This window comes from Somniosus microcephalus, chromosome 2, assembly GCF_052327205.1.
Source record: "Somniosus microcephalus isolate GS21.2 chromosome 2, FLI_Smic_1.0, whole genome shotgun sequence".
NCBI lineage: Eukaryota > Metazoa > Chordata > Chondrichthyes > Squaliformes > Somniosidae > Somniosus > Somniosus microcephalus.
This window is the reverse complement of record NC_140988.1, coordinates 342,778,501-342,803,036: the sequence shown is the minus strand read 5'-3', so window position 1 is coordinate 342,803,036 and position 24,536 is coordinate 342,778,501.

The following is a 24,536-nucleotide window of genomic DNA, read 5'->3' as shown; positions in this document are numbered from 1 at the left end:
AGGCTCCGGTTGTGGCTGCAGCAGGTGACATAGCTCGGTGACAGGCTCCTCGGTGAAGCTGAGGTAAGAGAAGTGCTCACTGAAGCCCCGCTGTGGGCTTTGTAGTGTATGTAACTGTTCTACCTTTAAGAGAACTATTGTATGTAACCGTCCACCTTTAAGAGAACTATTTTAGGTGTGGCACTATTTTATCTTGGCTGCTGTATACTGTAATACCGACGGTGACCACACCGGTATATAAGTGCTGTGTCAGGATTTATTGGGCAGATTCGCCCTGACCTTCGAATAGTAAAGTCCTGTTAAAGTTACTCTTGTAGTCTGTGTATTAATTCGCCATAATGCCTACAGACTTTACAGTGGTGACGAGTTCGATCTTACCCTCCGGCAACAATACTTCCGAAGCAGTTAACGAGCGTCGAGAAGAGGCACCCGCCCTCGTCGTTCTGCTGAGAGAAAACTCGAGTCTGCAGAGCAAGGAAGAAAGAAGAATTCAGACACGAAGCCTTCCATCAGCAACAGGCACTGATTGTCCCTTCTGCCACGGTGGTGAGTGAGCCGATCAGCACGAGAAGCAAGTCGGCCACGGTGACTGTGAGTAAAGGGAAAATAAAAAAATAAACGGAGGATAAGGGCGGTGAACTCGACCACGGTCGGGGGGAAAGGAGCTGGACAGAAGTCGGGCCCAGAGGTGCTGAGACTGGGGCAGCATGGAGCACGGAAGCCGCGGTACAAGCGGGCTGGGAGACGCAACGGCGTCGTGAGACAGCCAGACCGCGACCGGCGAAAAAGGCCGGGCAGCGACCGAGGCCACGAAGCGCTGCGACCGGGATCGTAAGGCGCGGGAAGATATAAAAATAAATAAATCGCGGAGAACTCAGCCGCAGCTGGGGAGGAAAGCACCGGACTGCGAGAGGGCTGGGAGGCGCGATTGGAAGCCGCTGAGGGAGAGACAGAGCCCGAGCGAGCGGGAGAGACAGAGCCCGAGCGAGGGAGACTGAGCGAAATCCAGCCCAGCGGCTGAAACTGTTCGCCGTCAACGGGTTGTACCCAGCGCCGGTTGCCCTGCCGAGAAAAGGGAACAAGGAACGCACTGAAGCCGACGCGCAGGCTGCGAACCCCAAAAGCCAGCGGTCGTCGCCCGAGGGAAAAGCTTACCCCTCCCGCCAGGGGAAGAAACGCGGGAAGCCGCCAGTAGGCGGGGAAGAAGACAGAAGCGGGAAACCGCCATTTTGAAAGTGGGCAGGGAAAGAAGACAAGCGCGGGAAACCGCCATTTTGGTAAAAAAGAAGTTAAAGAAATATTTCGTTGTTGTTTCTCAGGAAGAGTGTGAAGATGCCTAAGCGTAGTAACATCAACGGTTTCGATTCCGATGTGGAAGATTGGGCCATGTATGTAGAACGCATCGAGATATATTGTAAGGTCAATAAGATAGCAAATTATGACAAAGCTCTAACCTTACTAAACTCAATGGGTGCGAAGACATACGGGTTATTGAAGCATCTTCTATCACCAGCTAAACCGGCGGATCAGTCTTTCGCTTATATTGTTGCTGTCCTGAAGGATCATTTGAACCCCGCACCGCTGATGTTAGCGGAACGATCTAAATTTTACGTGAGAACGCAACTAAAAGAGGAAAGCAACGCAGAGTACCTGGTTGAACTGCGTAGACTAGCAAAATACTGCCAGTTTGGGGTAAATCTGTCAGAGGCACTGAGAGACAAGTTCGTGTGCGGAATGTCGAAGGAAGGCATACAAAAACGACTGCTCGAAGAGAACGATCTTACACTTGAGAAGGCTGTCCTTATTGCAGCATCGCACGAAGCCGCAGCGAGAGGCACGGTGGAAATGCAGCGGAAGACAGCGGTACTCAGTATGGATCAAATGACTTCGGGTACAACAAAATGTTATCGTTGTGGGAAGACAACACACGATCAGAACCAATGCTGGTTTAAAAACCAGGAATGTAGGAAATGTGGCAAGCCTGGTCACATAGCTAAAGTATGCCGGTCAGGAAAGAAGACCAGCAATAATAAGTCACCGCAGAAGAAGTACAGAAAGGTACATAAGGTGACTGGGAAGAGTACAGATGAACAGAATTCGGATTCAGACTCCAACAGCAAGGAACTGGGTAGTCTGAGGATTCACAATGTGAGTAAAGAAGCTGACCGACAAACTATCTGGGTCACACTACAGATTGCAAAAGTCCAAGTGAAAATGGAAGTGGACACCGGATCGGCGTTGACGGTCATGAATAAGCAAGATTACAAAAAGTTGTTCAAACATATTCCCCTACGGAATACGGAGATAGTATTGCAGACATACACGGGGCATAAAGTATACCCCATCGGAAAGATAAAAGTCAAGGTGAGACACAAGGGCAAGAAGTTCACATTACTGACAGACCACCAGCCATTGGTGTCCATATTCAACCCTAAAAAGGCCGTTTCCACTATGACAGCGCAAAGGCTACAGAGGTGGTCCGTGTTACTTGGGGCACACCAATATGACATCGAATACAAAAGGTCCAAACAGCATGGAAATGCTGATGGGTTATCGCGCCTACCGTTGCCAGTAGTAGAAGAGGCGGCTACAGTGGACCCGGTAGAGATGTTCCACTCATCCATAGTGGAATGTCTACCAGTAACAAATTCGATGATCGAAAATGAAACAAGAAATGATCCGACTCTCTCACGAGTCTACGATTTAATGGTGGAGGGATGGCCAGCACATGGCGAACCAACGCTGCCCGCATTTTCGCAAAGAAAAGAACAGCTGTCAGTGTGCCGAGGAACCTTGATGTGTGGATCTAGAGTGGTGATTCCACCCAAACTTCAGCATAAGGTGCTAAAGGAGCTTCACGAGGGGCATCTGGGTGGAGTGAAAATGAAGAACCTAGCAAGAGCATTTGTGTGGTGGCCAGGTATTGATGGAGACATCGAAGAAATAACCAAGAGCTGTCTAGGATGCCAGAAGGTCCAAAACGCGCCACCACAAGCTCCTCTGCATCCATGGGAGTGGCCCTCATCTCCTTGGCAAAGGGTACACGTCGACTTTGCTGGTCCATTTATGGACTCAATGTTTCTAATCGCGGTGGATGCACACTCCAAGTGGCCGGAGGTAATAAAGATGTCCTCCACCACCACGGAAAAAACCATCACAGTATTACGGACCATATTTGCCAGGAATGGCCTGCCGGAACAGATCTGTTCTGATAATGGACCGCAATTTGTATCCGAAGAATTCAGGAAGTTCTTAAAAAGGAATGGGGTCAAGCACTACACGTCAGCCCCATACCATCCCGCCACCAATGGATTAGCTGAAAGGTTTGTCCAGACCTTCAAGAAGGCCATAAAGGCCATGGGTAATGAAGACATCAACCTACAACATAAGGTAGATAACTTCTTGTTGGCGTACAGGAATGCAACACATGCGGTCACAAACCAAACTCCCGCCATGATGTTTTTCAATAGAAGACTAAGATGCCGGCTGGATTTGATTAAGCCAAACGTCAGAAGGGACGTAGAGAACCGGCAATTTCAGGGCATGAATGAAAGGCCAACTAGATCCTTTCAGATAGGTCAACAAGTTTTGGCCCGGGACTACCGTACCGAGAAATGGCAGCCTGGAACTATTGGGAAAAGGCTAGGGCCGCTGATGTATACCGTGGACATTGGTGACAGCATCATAAGGCGACATGTTGACCAGATCATAGGGTCATCCACAAAGGACCAACCTACTCCACAACCTTACACGGCTAATGTTGAAGCAGAGATACCCAGAGCACCTACCTCCGATCTGGTAATACTAGAATCAGATGAACCTGACACTGTCCTTCAAGCCGAATCGACCTTGCCAGAAGAACCGACTGCCCCGCCGAAAACTACTACACCACCGAGGCGTTATCCGGACAGAGTCAGGAAGCCTCCAGAGAGACTGAATCTGTGAACTGTTTTGCATAAGTTGTATATATGTTATGATGTTATGTTAATGGGGAATAAGTATGTTGTAAGCTAAAAAGGGAGGATTGTAGTGTATGTAACTGTTCTACCTTTAAGAGAACTATTGTATGTAACCGTCCACCTTTAAGAGAACTATTTTAGGTGTGGCACTACTTTATCTTGGCTGCTGTATACTGTAATACCGACGGTGACCACACCGGTATATAAGTGCTGTGTCAGGATTTATTGGGCAGATTCGCCCTGACCTTCGAATAGTAAAGTCCTGTTAAAGTTACTCTTGTAGTCTGTGTATTAATTCGCCATAATACCTACAGACTTTACAGGCTTGGCCTCCTGTGCAGTGCCCTCCTCCTCCTTCTACTCCCAGATGCTTCTGCACTCTCCTGGCTGCTCTCCCTCCTCCTCCAGCCACCAAGGCAAACTCTTTGCAAAGCCAACAAAAGTAATCCAGCACCAGCACAAAGTTGTTCCCAGAACTTAGAATTCATTGTGGACTGTAGAAACGAGCCAAAAACATGGCCTGGAGTTAACAAGCAGCCTAAGAGAATTAACCAGCAATTAACCTGTAAGAGGGGGTGAGCCCTTTAACTAGCCCTCCTGCAGGTTCCTGTAAAGTCTGTGTGTTGTATAGTGAATTAATACACAGACTACAAGAGTAACTTTAACAGGACTTTACTATTCGAAGGTCAGGGCGAATCTGCCCAATAAATCCTTACACAGCACTTATATACCGGTGTGGTCACCACCGGTATTACAGTATACAGCAGCCGAGATAAAGTAGTGCAACACCTAAAATAGTTCTCTTAAAGGTGGACGGTTACATACAATAGTTCTCTTAAAGGTAGAACGGTTACATACACTACAATCCTCCCTTTTTAGCTTATAACATACTTATTCCCCATTAAACATAACATCATAACATATATCCAACTTCATGTAAAAACAGTTCACAGATGTAGTCTCTGCGGGAAACAGTTCGCAGATTCAGTCTCTGCGGAAAACAGTTCACAGATTCATTCTCAATGGCGGCGCCTCCTGTGCTTCTTGACTCGGTCCGGACAACGCCTCAGTGGTGTAGCAGTTCCCTGTGGTGTAGTCGGTTCACGTTGCTGGGGTGACTCATCTAATAGTCCTTCAATGGACTTAACAGCTTGAACTTCCGTCACTTCTGAACCAGCATTGCTGATTTCTAAAAGCAGCTGGAATACCTTGGGAAGTTTTTCTACTGCCGAACTGATTTGGCTCCTTTCGGAGGGACCACGAGTGTGATCTGGTAGAGGTGATAATGGTTCAGATGGGTCATCTTCTTCTGTTTCATCTTTTCCTTCCCTGCTTCTTGGAGACTCTCTGTGCTCCGCTGCCAGCCGCATGCACAGTTCCTCCTTCTCTTCCTCCTTTTCCCGTAGTAGCGCCACCATCTCCCGGTGTTTCTTAGACTTTTTGTGATTCATCATGGTTTCTGCACTTTGGGAGTTTTCATCACAAGCTGGGCAGAACAGGTCATCATAGTATTCGGTGTCGTCCAACAGGTCATGGTAATATTCGGTGTCGTCCTGAGCTAGGCCAGCGAGAGGGTCTTCTATTTCCTCCATACCCAGCTGGACGTTAGCCAGCTTTTGTTCCAAGTCCAGACATCTTTCCTGAAGAGACTTCTTCATGCGTTCAGCTTCATCCAGCTTTTTCTGGGCTTTCAGCATGTCTTTTACTAATGACCTCATTTGTGATTTCAATACTTCAACTTCCTTCGGAGATTGATTGATCGGACTATTCAATCCCTCTACTGGAGCAGTTGTTTCAGCATTCTGTTGTTCTACATTGACGTGAGTCAGCGTACTTTTGGCATCCAAGGGCTGCTCTGCTGCAGTCTTCTCAGTCTGTGTTGCCACCTCAGCTATTCCAATAACTTTTGAGAGCTCCGAACCCCTTTCCTTTGAAGATTGAAGTTCGTGTTCAAGTTTTTCCCATTTCAGAGTCTTGTCCCTCAGCATATGCAGGAGTTGGCTGACCGTTAACTCTTCTGACATCAGACGCTTCCCAGTATCGTCATCCTGTGTTTTTGATGGATAGGCTACAGGGCTGTTTGTAACCTTGCACTGGGGCCCCTTTGCTGCTTCTAATTCTCCATCAGCTGCAGCCTCCACCATTCGAATTTCAACAAATGAATCGTTCGGTGGTGCTGCACCCAACTTCAGTAGGAGCTCGGAATTCATGGCAACCAAATCAGCCTTTTCTGCCTGCAACCTGCTAACAAGCGCCTCCAGTTGCTGAACATCTTGCTCCACCAGATTAGGGCACGCACCTTCAGAACCCGAATCAGCTTTGATTCGTTTGGCCTCCTCGCGCAGACGGTTTGTGTGCTCCTGCTCCATTTTCTCCATCAGCTGCTTCTGTTGTCTTTCCAGATTCTCCCACTCTGTATCAAAGAACTTTTTCGTTGCATTCATCTCTTGCTCAAGACGGCGAATCATTTGTTCTAATTGCTGTTGTAGTTTGAATTGGAGTTGATTTCGAGCCCGGTGTCCCTCAGAATTGTGCATGTCTGTAGACTGGACAGACTCAGAATTCTCTGTCAAACTATGTTGTTGTTGCTCAGCGGAATTCTGTTCTGAAACTTTGTTCTCCTCTGAAGCATAAGCATTTATGCACTCCTTCGTTCTTTCAACATTAGTCTGCAAGTCCATTTTAGCCTTGTCTTTTGCACATGGGTTGGTCTTACCATCATCAGTTCCAGAGTCTGGGCTGATTATCTTCACCGAGTTCTCACTCTTTATGGTTTTTAGGAAGTGCCAGTCCATATTTATTTTCCTGATCCACTCCCATCCCAGAAGTGGTGGACCCCCCTCAGGTAGTACATATAAGTCCATTCCTTGGTGTTCTTTGCCCTTGTCTCTCACCTTGACTTTTATCTTTCCGATGGGGTATACTCTTCGCCCCGGGTATGTCTGCAATACAATCTTGGTATCTCTCAAGGGAATATGTGAGAATAGCCTCTTGTAGTCCTTTCGGTTTATGACTGTTAGGGCTGATCCTGTGTCCAATTCCATTTTCACTTGGACTCCGGCTATTTTGAGTGTGACCCAGATAATTTGTAGGTCAGCTTCCTTACTCGCATTGTGAATTCTCAGACTATCCAGTTCTTGGCTGTTGGAGTCTGAATCCGAATTCTGTTCATCTGAACTCTTCTCAGTCACCTTGTGTACCTTGCTGTGCTTTTCCTGCGGTGACTTTTTTTTGTTGCTGGTCTTCTTTCCTGACCGGCATACTTTAGCTATGTGACCAAGCTTGCCACATTTTCTACATTCCTGGTTTTTAAACCAGCATTGGTTCTGGTTGTGTGTTGTCTTCCCACAACGATAACATTTCGTTGTACCCGAAGTCATTTGATCCACGCTGGGTACCGCTGCCTTCAGCTGCATTTCCGCCGTGCCTCTCGCTGCAGCTTCGTGTGATGCTGCAATAAGGACAGCCTTATCAAGTGTAAGATCGTTCTCTTCAAGCAGTCGCTTTTGTGTTCCTTCCTTCGACAACCCGCACACGAACTTGTCTCTCAATGCCTCTGTCAGATTTTCCCCAAACTGACAGTATTTCGCTAGTTTACGTAGTTCAACCAAGTATTCCGCGTTGCTTTCCTCTTTCCGTTGCGTTCTCGCATAAAATTTGAATCGTTCCGCCAACATCAGTGGTGTGGGGTTCAAATGATCCTTCAGGACAGCAACAATATTAGCGAACGTCTGATCCGCCGGTTTAGCCGGTGATAGAAGATGCTTCAATAGCCCGTATGTCTTCGCCCCCATTGAGTTTAGTAAGGTTATAGCTTTATCATCATCTTCTATTTTATTGGCCTCACAATATATCTCGATGCGTTCTACATACGTGGCCCAATCTTCTACCTCGGAATCGAAATCGTTGATGTTACCATGCTTAGGCATCTTCACAATCTTTCTAAGAAACAACAACAAAGTTTTCCTTTAACTTTTTTTTTCTAAAATGGCGGTTTCCCGCGCTGATCTTCTTCCCCGCCCACTTTCAAGATGGCGGTTTCGCGCTTGTCTTCTTCCCCGCCTAACTGGCGGCTTCACGCGTTTCTTCCTCTGGTGGGAGGGGTAAGCTTTGCCCCCGGGCGACGACCGCTGGTTTACGGGGTTTGCAGCCTGCGCGCCGGCTTCAGTTTATTCTGAAGCGTGCGCGAGAACAGCCGATCGAGTTTGTTAAGTATGTGTATTGTATTGAACAATTAACACAAAGACTTAAACGTATAACTCAAACAGGTCTTTACTGGTTGGAGGTAGGGACTGCACGTAGGTCTTTACTTCATGCCCACAGGCGGGAACTGAGGGGAGATCAGTACCCACAGTACTATTTATACCCCTATGGCCAGGAGTGGTACTGCGTATCACTACGCCCTACAAGTAGTGCAGTCCTGTCCATAGGTTCAAAGTAGCACACATATTACATACACAACATTCCTCCCTTCTTAGCTTTACAGTCATCTCCCCATTTAACATAACGTAATAACATATATACATATATAACTTCAGGTTTACATAACAGAATAACATAGATACATAGATAACTTCATGTCAAAACAGATCACAGATTCAGTCTCTGCGGAAAACAGTTCACAGATTCAATCTCTGTGGTGTAGTCGGTTCACGTTGCTGGAGTGACTCATTCAATAGTCCTTCCATGGATTTAACAGTTTGAACTTCCGAACTGAATTGGCTCCGTTCGGAGGGACCACGTGTGTGATCTGGTAGAGGTAATAATGGTTCAGATGGGTCATCTTCTGTTTCGACTTTTCCTTTTCTGCTTCTTGGAGACTCTCTGGGCTCCACTGTCAGCTGCCAGCTGCATGCGCAGTTCCTCCTTCTCTTCCTCCTTTTTCCGTAGTAGAGCCACCTTCTCCCGATGTTCCGTAGACTTTCGGTGCTCCTCCATGATTTCTGTATGGTGGGAGTCGAAGTTACAAGTTGGGCAGGACAGGACATAGTAATATTCTGTGTCGTCCTGATCTAGGCCAGCGAGAGGGTCTTCTATTTCCTCCATACCCAGCTGGGCGTTAGCCAGCTTTTGTTCCAAGTCCAGACATCTTTCCTGAAGAGACTTCTTCATGCGTACCTCTTCATCCAGCTTTTTCTGGGCTTTCAGCAAGTCGTTTACTAATGACCTCATTTGAGATTTTACTACTTCAACTTCTTTTGGAGATTGATTGATCGGACTATTCAATCCCTCTACCGGAGCAGCTGTTTCAGCGGTCTGTTGTTCTACGTTGACGTGAGTCAGCGTACTTTTGGCATCCAAGGGCTGCTCTGTTGCAGTCATCTCAGTCTGTGTTGCCACCTCAGCTCTTCCAATAACCTTTGAGAGCTCCGAACCCCTTTCGTTTGAATATTGAAGTTCGTGTTCAAGTTTTTCCCATTTCAGAGTCCTGTCCTTCAGCATATGCAGGAGTTGGCTGACCGTTAACTCCTCTGACATCAGACGTTTTGTGTGCTCCTGCTCCATTTGCTCCAGCAGCTGCTTCTGTTGTCTTTCCAGATGTTCCCACTCTATATCAAAGAACTCTTTCGTCGCATTCATCTCTTGCTCAAAACGGCGAATCATTTGTTCTAATTGCTGTTGCAGTTTGAAATGGAGTTGAGTTCGAGCCCGGTGTCCCTCAGAAATGTGCATGTCAGTAGACTGGACAGACTCAGAATTCTCTATCTCAGTGGAATTCTGTGCTGAAACTTTGTCTTTTGCACACGGGTTGGTCTTACCATCATCAGTTCCAGAGTCTGGGTTGATTATGTTCACCGAGTTCTCACTCGTTATTGTTTGTAGGAAATGCCAGTCGATATTCATTTTCCTAATCCACTCCCGTCCTAGTAGTGGAGGACCTCCTTCAGATAGCACATATAAGTCCATTATTTGACTTTCTTCGCCCTTGTGGACCACTGTGACCTCAATTTTCCCGATGGGGTACACTCTTTGCCCCGTGTATGTTTTCAATATGAGCTCCGTATCCTGTAGGGGAATATGTTGGAATAACCTTCCATAATCTTTCTTATTTATGACCGTCAATGCCGATCCAGTGTCCAATTCCAGTTTTACTTGGACTCCTTCTATCTGAAGAGTGACCCAAATTGTCTGGAGGTCTGCACCCTTACCAACGTTGAGTACCCTTAAGCTAGCCAGTTCAATACTGCTTAAGCCAGCCAGTTCATTACTGCTAGCGCCTGAATCGGACTCCTGTTCGGCCACCTTGTGTACTTTTGCGTATTTTCCTTGCGGTGACTTCTTGTTGCTGGTCTTCTTCCCTGACCTGCATACTCTAGCTATGTGTCCAAGCCTACCACAAGTTCTACATTCTTGGTTTCTAAACCAACACTGGTTCTGATCATGCGTTGTCTTTCCACAACGATAACATTTGCCAGAACTCACACCCAATTTGTGTGCACTGAGCTCCGGTGACCGTAGCTGCATTACTGCCGTGCCTCTCGCTGCGGCTTCGTGTGCTGCTGCCATAGTGACCGCCTTCTCAAGCGTCAGCTCATTCTCCTCGAGCAGTCGCTTTTGTGTATCCTGTTTAAATAAACCACACACAAATTTGTCTCGTAGTGCATCTGTCAGTCCCGTTCCAAACTGGCAATATTTCGCTAATTTACGCAATTCCAGCAAATATTCAGCATTGCTTTCATGCTGTAGCTGCCTTCTGTCATAAAATTTAAATCGTTCCGCTAGCATCAGCGGCGTGGGGTTTAGGTGATCTTTCAGGACAGTAACAATCTCATCGAACGTCTTATCCGCCGGTTCATCTGGTGATAACAGGTGTTTCAATTGCCCGTATGTCTTCGCACCCATTAAATTTAATAATGTTAGAGCTTTATCTTGGTCACGAATTTTATTGGCCTTACAATAATTTTTTTACTTTCAACATATATAGCCCAATCTTCGAGGTCACTATCAAAGGTGCTAATATTCCCGTGTTTAGGCATTGTAGATTTGCAATTTCTCAGATTTTATTTTCTTTACTTGTTATCAAAGATGGCGGCTTCCCGCTCTTGCCGTCGTCCTCTGCCCACAAAATGGCGGTTTTCCCGCGCTTGGCGGTCTTCACCCGTCCCCCGACGCCGTCTCCCTTCAGCCCCCGAGTGCGGCCCTTATCTTCGCCGCGATCGCCCGAGTGCGGCCCTTATCAGCGGATGCGATCGCTGGATCGCGAAGTGGCTCCCGACCGAAGCGGCTCTCGGCCCTTATCTTCTGTGCGATCGATAGCCCGCGCTGTGCACCGCGGCTCTCGCACCTTGAGCTTCTGCAGCTGCCGCGCCTTTCAGTCCGAGTGCGGCCCTTATCTTTGGTCCCGATCGCTGGCCCGCGCTGCGCCTCGCACTTGAAGGCGGCCCGGCCTTATCTCCGATCGCGATCGATGGCCCTTATCTGCTCCGACTTCCCCAGCCCTGTCTTTGCAACCAACGCTGCACGGCTTACCCCACCACCTAGGTTGAACAAGGAAACTGCAGAAAGACTTCTGTCAGTCGCTGGAAGCTGTCAGGATGGCTGCTGCACTCCAGTGCTCAGTCGCTGATGGAGGCTTCAGAGTCCTAAGCCTGTCGCTTCTAGTGGGGTGGTGAGGTTTGAAACCTCTCTTCAACTGCCGCAGGGTAAGAACCTGACTCGTCGCCAGTGTTAAGTATGTGTATTGTATTGAACAATTAACACAAAGAATTAAACGTATAACTCAAACAGGTCTTTACTGGTTGGAGGTAGGGACTGCACGTAGGTCTTTACTTCATGCCCACAGGCGGGAACTGAGGGGAGATCAGTACCCACAGTACTATTTATACCCCTATGGCCAGGAGTGGTACTGCGTATCACTACGCCCTACAAGTAGTGCAGTCCTGTCCATAGGTTCAAAGTAGCACACATATTACATACACAACAGCGTTCCCTTTTTCGGCAGGGGCAACTGGCGCTGGGGACAACCAGTTGGCGTCGGACAGCTCCAGCTCCCGGTCCTTCACGGCAGACGCTGTAAGCCGCTGGCCGGAACCTCGCTCGGCCCCGCTCCCCCCTCGCTCGGGCTCTGTCTCTCCCACTCGCCGGCACGGCCTCGCTCGCTCTCTCTCTCGGGCTCCGTCTCTCCCGCTCGCTCAGCTCTCCCAGACCTCCCGCAGTCCGGTCCTTTCCTCCCCCGGCTGCGGCCGAGTCCCTCGCGGTTTATTTATTTATTTATTGCCTCCGCGCCTTATGATCCCGGTCACAGCGCCTCGCGGCCTCGGTAGGTGCCCGGCCTTTTACCCGCTGCGTTCCCGCTTGTAGTCCATAAGAACATAAGAACATAAGAAATAGGAGCAGGAGTAGGCCAATCGGCCCCTCGAGCCTGCTCCACCATTCAATAAGATCATGGCTGATCTGATCCTAACCTCAAATCTTCTATCACTCTGCATCCACCCGAACCCATGTGATCTCCCGGGAGAGGCAAAAAACCAGATAAAGACCCAATGGCCAATTTGGGAGAAAAAAATCTGGGAAATTCCTCTCCGACCCATCTAGGCGATCGAAATTCTTCCAGGAGATCACTCTGTCCCTATATTTTCTACAGTACTTACCTTCTGTAAAGGCGATCTCTACCCCAGCCAGGAACAGGAATAAAACCATCTCCTGAAATCTAACAGAATTAGAACACAGTAGGAGCAGAACAAGGCTACACGGCCCCTGGGCCCACTCCACTACCCACAGGGCCATGACCATTCTGAACCCAGACTCATGTCCAATCTCCTGCCCGCTCCCCGTAACCCTTAATTCCCTTTACTTCTAGGAAACTATCAATTTCTGTTTTAAATTTATTTAATGATGTAGCTTCCACAGCTTTCTGGGGCAGCAAATTCCACAAACCTACCACCCTCTGAGTGAAGAAGTTTCTCCTCATCTCAGTTTTGAATGAGCAGCCCCTTATTTTAAGATTATGCCCCCTAGTTCTAGTTTCACCCATCATTGGGAACATCCTCACCGCATCCACCCGATCAAGCCCCTTCACAATCTTATATGTTTCAATAAGATCGCCTCTCATTCTTCTGAACTCCAATGAGTAGAGTCCCAATCTACTCAACCTCTCCTCATATGACCACCCCCTCATCCCCGGGATTAACCGAGTGAACCTTCTTTGTACTGACTCGAGAGCAAGTATGTCTTTTCTTAAGTATGGACACCAAAACTGTATGCAGTATTCCAGGTGCGGCCTCACCAATACCTTGTACAACTGCAGCAATACCTCCTTGTTTTTATATTCCAACCCCCTAGCAATAAAAGCCAACATTCCATTGGCCTTCTTAATCACTTGCTGCACCTGCATACTAACTTTTTGAGTTTCGTGCACCAGGACCCCCAGATCCCTTTGTACTACAGTACTTTCCAGTTTCTTGCCATTAAGATAATAACTTGCTTTATGATTTTTCCTGCCAAAGTGCATAACCTCACACTTTCCAGTATTGTATTCCATCTGCCAAATCTCTGCCCACTTGCTTAGCCTGTCTATGTCCCTTTGCAGGTTTTTTATGTCCTCCTCACTCACTACTTTCCGTCCCATCTTTGTATCATCTGCAAACTTTGATATGTTACACTCGGTCCCCTCCTCCAAATCGTTAATATAGATTGTAAAGAGTTGGGGACCCAGCACTGACCCCTGCGGAACACCACTAGTTACTGGTTGCCAATCTGAGAACGAACCATTTTTCCCAACTCTCTGCTTTCTGTTAGAGAGCCAATCCTCCACCCACGCCAGAATATTACCCCCAATCCCGTGATTTTTTATCTTGAGCAATAATCTTTTGTGTGGCACCTTGTCAAATGCCTTTTGGAAGTCTAAATACACTACGTCCACTGGTTCCCCTTTATCCACCCTGTATGTTACTTCCTCAAAAAACTCAAGCAAATTTGTTAAACATGACTTCTCCTTCATGAAACCATGCTGAGTTTGCCCTATTAAATTATGTTTATCCAAATGTCCCGTTACTGTCTCCTTAATAATGGACTCTAACATTTTACCAACCACAGATGTTAGGCTAACAGGTCTATAGTTTCCAGGCTTCTGCCTACTACCCTTTTTAAATAAGGGTGTTACATTAGCAGTTTTCCAATCTGCCAGGACCTTTGCTGAGTCCAGTGAGTTTTGGAAAATTATTACCAATGCATCCACAATCCCTACCGCTACTTCCCTCAAGACCCTGGGATGCAAGCCATCAGGTCCAGGGGATTTATCCGTCTTGAGTCCCATTATTTTACCAAGTACCACTTCCTTAGTGATTTTAATTGTATTTAGTTCCTCCCCCCCTAGAGCCCCCTGTTTGTCCAATGTTGGGATATTCTTAGTGTCCTCTACTGTAAAGACTGATACAAAATAATTGTTCAGTGTTTTTGCCATCTCCATGTTTCCCACCATTAATTTCCCGGTCTCATCCTCTAAGGGACCAACATTTACTTTAGCCACCCTTTTTCTTTTTATATAACTATAGAAACTTTTACTGTCTGTTTTTATATATTTTGCTAATTTACTTTCATAATCTATCTTCCCTTTCTTAATCAATCTTTTTGTTATTTTTTGCTGTCTTTTAAAGACTTCCCAATCTTCCATCCTCCCACTAGATTTGGCTACCTTATATGCCCTTGTTTTTAGTCGGATACTATCCTTAATTACTTTACTTAGCCACGGATGGCTATCTTTTCTTTTACACCCTTTTTTCCTCAGTGGAATATATTTTTTTTGGAAGTTGTAAAATAACTCCTTAAATGTACACCACTGGTCATGTACCGTCTTACCCTTTAATCTATTTTCCCAGTCCACTCTAATTAATTCCGCTCTCATACCTTCATAGTCTCCTTTATTCAAGCTCAGCACGCTTGTTTGAGATCCAACCTTCTCACCCTCTAATTGAATATGGAACTCAACCATGTTATGGTCACTCATTCCAAGGGGATCCTTTACTAGGACATTTTTAATTAATCCTGTCTCATTACACAGGACCAAATCTAAGGTTGCTTGCCCCCTGGTCGGTTCAGTTACATACTGCTCAAGAAACCCATCCCTAATACACTCAATGAACTCTTCCTCAAGGCTGCTCTGCCCAATTTGATTTGTCCAGTTAATATGATAATTAAAATCCCCCATAATTATAGCTGTTCCCTTATTACAAGCCTCAACTATTTCCTGATTAATACTCCATCCAACAGAGTTGCAAATGTTCGGACGCCTATAGACTACACCCAGTAGTGTTTTTTTCCCCTTATTATTCCTTACCTCCACCCAAACTGTTTCACTATCCTGCTCCTTTGACCCAATATCATTTCTCTGTATTATAGTGATTCCTTCCTTTATTAACATAGCCACCCCACCTCCTCTCCCTTCCTGCCTGTCCTTCCTGATTGTTAAATAACCTGGTATGTTTAATTCCCAGTCATGGTCACCCTGCAGCCATGTTTCTGTAATGGCCACAAGATCATACCCATATGTCATTATTTGTGCCGTTAACTCATTCATTTTGTTACGAATGCTACGTGCATTCAGATAAAGGACTTTCAAATATGTTTTGTAACACTTAGTTCCTGTTTTTTCCCTTTTTAGTACTTTACTTTTTACTCCATACCTTCTGTCCCTTCCTGACACATTCTGTTTTTTAATTCCCCCACTGCTACCTAAGTCTATGACCTTCTCTGTTGTCATTTCTATTATTTGCTCTCTCGAAACCTCCCCCCCACTAATTAGTTTAAAGCCCTCTCTACAGCCCTAGTTATATGATTCGCCAGGACTCTAGTCCCAGCACTGGCCAAGTGGAGTCCATCCCAACAGAACAGCTCCCTCCTGTCCCAGTACTGGTGCCAGTGTCCCAAGAAGCAAAACCCATTTCTCCCACACCAGTCTTTGAGCCACGCATTTAACTCTTTAATTTTATTTATCCTAGCCAAATTCGCTCGTGGCTCAGGTAATAACCCAGAGATTATTACCCTTGAGGTTCTGTTTTTTAATTTGACCCCTAGCTGCTCATACTCCTTTAACAGAACCATCTTCCTTGTCCTATCTACGTCGTTTGTACCAACATGGACCACGACAACTGGATCCTCCCCCTCCCACTGCAAGTTTCTTTCCAGCCCAGAAGAGATGTCCTTAACCCTGGCACCAGGCAGGCAACACAGCCTTCGGGACTCCCGCTCTTGACTGCAGAGAACCCTATCTATCCCCCTAATGATACTATCCCCTACCACTACAACATTTCTTTTTACTCCCTCCACTTGAATGGCCCCCTGTACCACGGTGCTGTGGCCAGGTTGCTCATCCTCCCTGCAGTCCCCGCTCCCGCCCTCACAGGGAGTAAGAACCTCGATCCTGCTGGACAAGAACAAGGGCTGCGTCTCCTTCAACACTACATCCTGGATCCCTGTACCTTCCTCACTCGTAGTCACACCGTCCTGTCCCTGACCACGGACTACATCTGCAGTAATTAACTTCATAGGTGTGACCATCTCCTGAAACATAGAGTCCAGGAACTTCTCCCCCTCCCTGATGTGTCGCAGTGTCCGAAGCTCGGTCTCAAGCTCCATAACATGGAACTTGAGTTCCTCTAGCAGCAAACACTTGTTGCAGATGTAATCACTGTTAGCCTCAATGGGGCTCACCGGCTCCCACATCTCGCAACAGTAACACATCACCTGCTCCATTCTATATAATTAATTAAATTTCTTATTATTAGTTATGAAGACCCTGCCTGGATATATATGATAATATCACACCACTATTCAATAGGACTTACCAACTTAAAGGTATGAAAGAGAAGAGAAGGAAGAAAACCAACCAACCAGCTGATCACCAACCTCCTCCTTGAATACTGTCTGTGGAGCCTGTTTGGTTGACTCGTCTCGCTGCTCCGCCTCCGCAGTGCTGTCTAAGCCTGGGAGTGGGGAATAAAACAGAGCAAAAAACACACCCTCACCTCCCACTTATCCGAACTCTCCCACTTAGCAAAACTCCAACAGCACTCAATGCACAAAGCACTCCGTGCACTGCACTAGCCCCTCCCCTTTTATACCTGGATTCTACTTCCTGTTTAAACTGCCCAAGAGTTTAAAAAACCCTTAAAAAATTAAACTTACTTCAAATAATTGACTTCTTAACACACCGGTCCGGTCTCTCACACCGGCTGCGTTCCCTGCACCGCGGCTGCCGTGCCCTACGCTGCCCCAGTCTCAGCGCCTCTGGCCCCGACTTCTGTCCGGCTCCTTTCCCCTGGCCGTGGTCGAGTTCACCGCCCTTATCCTCCGTTTCTTTTTTTATTTTTCCCCCTTACTCACAGTCAACGTGGCCAACTTGCTTCTCGTGGCTGATCGGCTCACTCACTACCGTGACAGAAGGGACGATCACTGCCTGTTGCTGATGGAAGGCCTCATGTCAGAATTCTTCCTTCTTCCTTGCTCTGCAGACTCGAGTCTTTTCTCAGCAGAACGACGAGGGCGGATGCCTCTTCTCGACGCTTGTTAACTGCTTCGGATGTATCGCTGCCGCAGGGTAAGATCGAACTCATCGCCACTGTAAAGTCTGTGGCCTAGAAATTGAGTTGACGCCGCGCCAGGGCTTTAGCGCCGGAAATTTAGCACCGGCGCTAATTCCCTTGCGCGCGCCAAAAATTCAGTAGCGCCGCGCCCAGACGGCTGCCGGTGCTACTGGCGGGCGTGAGTGCCTCCCAATGGGCGCTGAGTGCCGCATTGCGGCGCTAATCCGGCGCTGCGGCACCCGATGCGGTGCGGCAGGCTGGGGAAGTGCAGGCCTCCTCCTCCCGTTAAGGAGGCACTGCCTTCACCCGATCGCTGGCCGTTTGATTTTTTCAAAAATGAGCCCGGCACCTCGGACAAGTGCCGGGCTTGCAGGCCAGACGCATCTGTTCCGCGGGGGGGGTGGTGGAGGAGTCCGGGGAGGGAGGTGCGGGCAGGCGGCCGGCGGGAAAGCGGCCGGCCGCCGTGCGACCTTAATGCGCCGGCGCTAACTTGTGTAAGACTCGGTTGCCAGAGTCTTAGTTGCGGCTGCCACGGGCGAGGCGGCCGCAACTGAATTTCGGCGTTCGGGCGCGTTGCCACGGCAACCGGGACGCTGCGCACACCGATGACGTCATCGGTGCCGGCGCAGCGCAACCGGCTAACGCCGATGGCAGCGCCGAAGTGAATTTCAGAAACGGCTATCATTGCGGCGCTAGGCCCTCTAGCGCCGCAAAATGGGCACTAACCCTACTGAATTTTCAGCCCTGTGTGTTGTATAGCGAATTAATACACAGACTACAAGAGTAACTTTAACAGGACTTTACTATTCGAAGGTCAGGGCGAATCTGCCCAATAAATCCTTACACAGCACTTATATACCGGTGTGGCCACCACCGGTATTACAGTATACAGCAGCCGAGATAAAGTAGTGCAACACCTAAAATAGTTCTCTTAAAGGTGGACGGTTACATACAATAGTTCTCTTAAAGGTAGAACGGTTACATACACTACAGTTCCTACCTGACTGTTAGTGCCATGAGTTGCTGGGTGAGTTTATCACATGGCAAGTCAGGCACAAGGGCAGAATAATTTCACCAAAGGGTCCTACAACATGCTAGGATCCGTATTTAAATACGTTAATGATGTTTTTGAATGGTTTTAATGTTCCCTGATCACCTACAGGGTGCTGACCCAATACGGAGGGCGTCGCACTTCCAGCTTGGGCATGCGTGTACCACCTGCCATATTGGACCCTTAGGATTTGATAGAGGTGTTCAAAATCCCGAGGGGTCTAGACAGAGTAGATAGAGAGAAACTGTTCCCATTGGCGGAAGGGTTGAGAACCAGAGGTCACAGGTTTAAGGTGATTGGCAAAAAAAACAAAGGCGACATGAGGAAATACTTTTTTACGCAGCGAGTGGTTAGGATCTGGAATGCACTGCCTGAAAGGGTGGTGGAGGCAGATTCAATCCGGGCTTTCAAAAGGGAATTGGATAAGTACCTGAAGGAAAAAATTAGCAGGGCTACGGGGAAAGGGCGGGGGAGCAGGACTAGCTGAAGTGCTCTTTCAGAGAGCTGGCATGGGCTCAATGGGCTGAACGGCCTCCTTCTGTGCTGTAACCATTCTCTGATTCTTAGGAGCCTGTTTTATGCCTGAGAATTTTTAGGTTGGTAAGTTGTAGCTTTCTGTTCAAATGATTAGAATAGACCAAAGCACTTCAGTCAGTGGAGAGACCTAATTTGGTTTAATTTACAGGCACTTTATTGGATATAATATCATTCATTACTTTATCATGGACTGTCAATTTAATATTTTCTCGTGGGAAGTTTTAGACAAAGGCCTATGATCAAACCAACTGCTAAATATTACGAGTCCAGCATTTTTCCATTCATTGATGGATACCCATTAAACTGTAGGTTCTGTTTATTCACACTAATCTGTGAATTTAAAATAATTTGAAATATCACAGAGCTTTCTCATATAGGATTTCATACAATACAAAACCATTTTTCAGAGCTGCATGGGTCCAATGTAGTTCATTGTGTCATGTCGAGCTTGTTATGGAATTACAGTCCCAATGATTTGACACCCTGCAGTCGTGTAATGAAGCAAAAAATGACAACTGGAGGAGGGGTGAGCAAAGCCCCTCAAAAATTGGTTTGGATTTTGTCAAATCCTGCAATTTAGCATGTGACGAATGGCAAAATAAACTTAAACCCAAATCGGCAATGTAATGTGGAGATTCAGAGTCAACAGGAACACCTCCTGGCCATAGACCCATGAGCTCTATGGCCTATTTAGGTCACAGGACTGCTTTAAGATGTAATGTTGTCCAACATTTTGGCACTGTGACTTGGATCAGGTCGGAGGTGGGGGGTGGGGGGCAGGGGCGGGGGGTGGTGCCAATGAGATTTAGATCAGTTAGGACCCTGAGCAACACCGGTCAAGGCCTCACACATTCCAATCAAGCTGTTTAACATGTAAAATGGGATTTACAAAATCTTTGCTAGGGTGTTGCAATTACATTTTACATTTGGAAGAATGAAATATTCACCACTTATCTGTGGTTATGTGTCAATTCTTGAGAAAGGTGAAACGGCTGTTACCATAGTTATGGACAGATGGCCAGTTTTTTGCCTTCACCATTTTTGGAAGTCAGATCGTGAGCAGGTGTCATTTTGATTGGCATCCATTAAACATGAGCACACTCGTACCAAATGATAGTAAATTGGTTAGCACAGATTAAAAAATGCACAGAGGAATTTAGTTGGTACAGGACAAGTGGCAGCCAGAAAATGACGCCATTAACCTTTTTTGAGCAAAAGAAAAAAATGGGGCCTAAATTCAAAAGCGCCCGATAACGGCCGTGAAACACGCTGAACTAGTGCACCTGAAGAGAGAGGACCGTCCTAAATTCAGTGAACTGCAGGAGCCAATTGGGCATTCCGACGCAGCTCGCCAGTCTTCAAATTTACGGGCGGTTTGAATGCTGAACTGGCCTACAGATAAGTCCGAGGGTGGGGATAGGCAAATAAGGGGTGGGACACTCCTGCTCCTCCTGGTTCCTCATTAAGGAAAGTTTAAAAAAAACACCTGCTGCTTTCATTAGATGCCTGCACTGGACCCTTCAAAGATTCCTGGTTAGAATGCACTCATTTCAAGCAGCAGCCATGGTGGCTTAAAAAACCTGCCTAATTTAACAGTGGCCTGGGCCTTCCCACTGCTAAAGTTGTCATCATTGCACCAGTATTACGCTCATAAAACGAGCGCAAAGGTGTTATATGTAGGCCCCAATATATCTATATAATGAAGAAGAGCAGGGGAGTTATCCCCGCTGTCCTGGCCTATATTTATCCCTCAACCAACATCACTAAAACAGATTATCGGGTCATTATCTCATTGCTGTTTGTGGAACCTTGCTGTGTGCAAATTGGTTGTCACGTTTCCCTGCATTAAAACAGTGTCTACACTTCAGGAGTACTTCATTGGCTGTAAAGTGCTTTGGGACATCCTGAGGTGGTGGAAGGCGCTATATAAAAGCAATTTCTGGTTGTATACTCCAATTTTTCTAAATTTACTACCAATAACGGAAGCTAAGTTACACTTGATGAGAAAGGCCAATTGGTTGTGACTGGTTGCTAAGCTGTTTAATTTACATTGTCCCTCGTTCCATTCCATTGGAACCATTACCACTGTTGTTGATTTTACTTTCCGTTCTTTTTTTGGAATCTGCACAGAGCCCCAGGGAAGGTAGCAATGTTGCGGGTTCATCGCAGGACGAGAATAACAATAACACGTGATCAAACCGCTCCATTAACAAAGATTGTTATCCTCAGTAAAAAAACTGGAGATTCCTATCATTCCTAATGTTCAGTGCACATGCTTTGATTACATCTACAAATAATAATTTAAAAAGAAACTGGCACCCTCGACATAGGAAAGGTAGTGACTGTAGCCCTGTTCTGCTTTTGAACCCTTAACAAATATTCGCAATGAAATTCTACACAACTAGCCCCAGGGCATTCATTACACACTTTGTGCTTTTTTTCCCCCAGAGCCCTAATCAGCTGTAGCCACTCTTTTGCCCATAAATTTCACAAGAGGATGGCAACATAAAAGGCAACTGTTACTGATGTGTCATCATTATTGTAACTGGTCTCTTAGCTATTATTAACTGATTTTTCCACTTTCAATTATGTTTTACTTCAGCGTTCGTGTTTATTCACTATTTTTATTTGTAGATCTAATTCTAGTTGTGTTCACGTCTCCCGGCCTTTTTGTTTTAACACGCTTAACTTCCATGTGGAGATACCTTGATTACAAATAATCGGGATGCATTTATTTGGAAAACAACTGTACGTAAGCTTGAAAAAAGACATTTATACAGAGCATGACAGAGTTTTGCTGAATTGAATGGAAACTAGAGGCAGTGATTGATCCCATTATTCAGCTCAGTGGCCTGATTCCTCATATAGGAAAGCAATATATTGAAAATTATTGGCAAACATAATGACAGATACTGTAAAATATTAGCAAATATATATATATTTTGGAGTACAGCTTTAAATGTATTATAACAGGTATTGATTAAATGTATCAGGAATATTGAATAAATATGTTGAGTAAGATATATTGAGTGACATATCATCAGTCAAACTGAGAGAAATTCATTGAAGCTCTTAGTTCCAGTAATTGTCTGCAAATGGCTAACACCAAGGATGATTGTCCTGGATATGTATGATGTCACTTCCTTTATAACTCAAAGAATCATATAATTTTACAGCACAGAAGGAGGTCATTCGGTCCTGTGCCTGCACTTTGGTAGAGCTATCCAATTAGTCCCACTCCCCTGCTCTTTTCCTATAGCCCTGTAAATGTTTTCCCTTCAAGTATCTATCCAATTTTCTTTCGAATGTTACCATTGAATCTGCTGCCACCACCCTTTCCGGCAGTGCATTCCAGATCATAACAACACGCCTTGTAAAAAGATGTTTCCTCATGTCGCTTTTGGTTCTTTTGCCAATCACCTTAAATCTGTGACCTCTGGTTACAGACTCTTCAGCCAATGGAAACAATTTCTCCTTACTTACTCTATCAAAACCATTCATGATTTTGAATACCTCTATCAAATCTCCTCTTAACCTTCCCTGCTCTAAGGAGAACAACCCCAGCATCTCCAGTCTCTCCACATAACTGAAGTCCCTCATCCCTGGTACCATTCCAGCAAATCTCTTCCACACCCTCTCGAAGGCTTTCACAGCCTTCCTAAAGCGTGGTGCCCAGAATTGAACACAATACTTCAGCTGAGGCCTATAAGTGGCAGGTAACATTTGCACCACAGAAGTGCCAGGCAATGACTATCTCCAACAAGCGAGAGTCTAACCACCTCCCCTTGACATTCAATGGCATTACCATCACTGAATCCCCCACTATCAACACCCTGGAGGTCACCATTAACCAGATACTTAACTGGACCAGCCACATAAATACTGTGGCAACAAGAGCAGGTCAGAGGCTAGGTTTTCTGTGGCGAGTGTCTCACCTCCTCGCTCCTCAAAGCCTTTCCATCATCTACAAGGCACAAGTCAGGAGTGTGATGGAATACTCTCCACTTGCCTGGATGAGTGCAGCTCCAACAACACTCAAGAAGCGCGACACAATCCAGGACAAAGCAGCTCGCTTGATTGGCACCCCATCCACCATCTTAAACATTCACTCCCTCCACCACGGGTGTACCATGGCTGCAGTGTGTACCATCTACAAGATGCACTGCAGCAACTCACCAAGGCTTCTTTGGCAGCACCTCCCAAACCCGCGACCTCTTCCACCTAGAATGATATAATTGGGATTACTGGCAAATGGCTCCAGAGTGACCAAGGCTGGGAATTCAACATCCAGGGGTATTCAATATTCAGGAAGGACAGGCAAAAAGGAAAAGATGGTGGGGTAGCATTGCTGGTTAAAGAGGAGATTAACACAATAATAAGGGAGGATATTAGCTCTGATGATGTGGAATCTGTATGGGTAGAGCTGAGAAATACCAAGGGGCAGTAAACTTTAGTGGGAGTTATATACAGACCCCCAAACAGTAATGTTGAGGTTGGGCATGGCATTAAATGGGAAATTAGAGATGTGTGCAATAAGGGCACTGCAGTTATCATGGGTGATTTTAATCTACATATAGATTGGTCTAACCAAATTAGTAACAATACTGTGGAAGAGGAATTCCTAGAGTGTATACGGGATGGTTTCCTGGACAAATATGTCGAGGAACCAACTAGAGATCAGGTCATCTTAGACTGGGTATTATGTAATGAGAAAGGATTAATTAGCAATCTTGTTGTGCGAGGCCCCTTGGGGAGGAGCGATTATAATATGCTAGAATTCTTCATTAAGATGGAGAGTCAAGTAGTTGATTCCGAGACTTGGGTACTGAATTTAAATAAAGGAAACTATGATGGTATGAGGCGGTTGATGGTGAATAGGCAATGGCAAACATTTAAAGATCGCATGGATGAACTACAGAATTTGTTCATCCCTGTTTAGCATAAAAATAAAACAAAAAGGTGACTCAACATTGGCTAACAAGGGAAATTAGGGATAGCATAAGATACAAGGAGAGGACATATAAATTGGCCAGAAAAAGCAGCAAACCTGAGGATTGGGAGCTGGTTAAGATTCAACAAAGTAGGACAAAGTGATTAATTAAGAGGGGGGAAAATAAGAGTATGAGAGTAAGCTTGCGGGTAACATAAAAACTGACTGTAAAAGCTTCTATTGTTGTGTGAAGGGAAAAAGATTGGTGAAGTCAAGCGTAGGTCCCTAGCAGTCAGAATCAGGGGAATTTATAATGGGGAGCAAAGACATGGCAGACCAATTAAATACATACTTTGGTTCTGTCTTCACAAAGGAAGACACAAATAAACTCCCAGAGATGTTGGGGAACATAGGGTCTAATGAGAGGGAGGAACTGAATGAAATCAGTATTTGTAGGGAAATGGTATTAGGGAAATTGATGGGATTGAGGCTGATAAATCCCCAGGGCCTGGTAATCTACATCCTAGGGTACTTAAGGA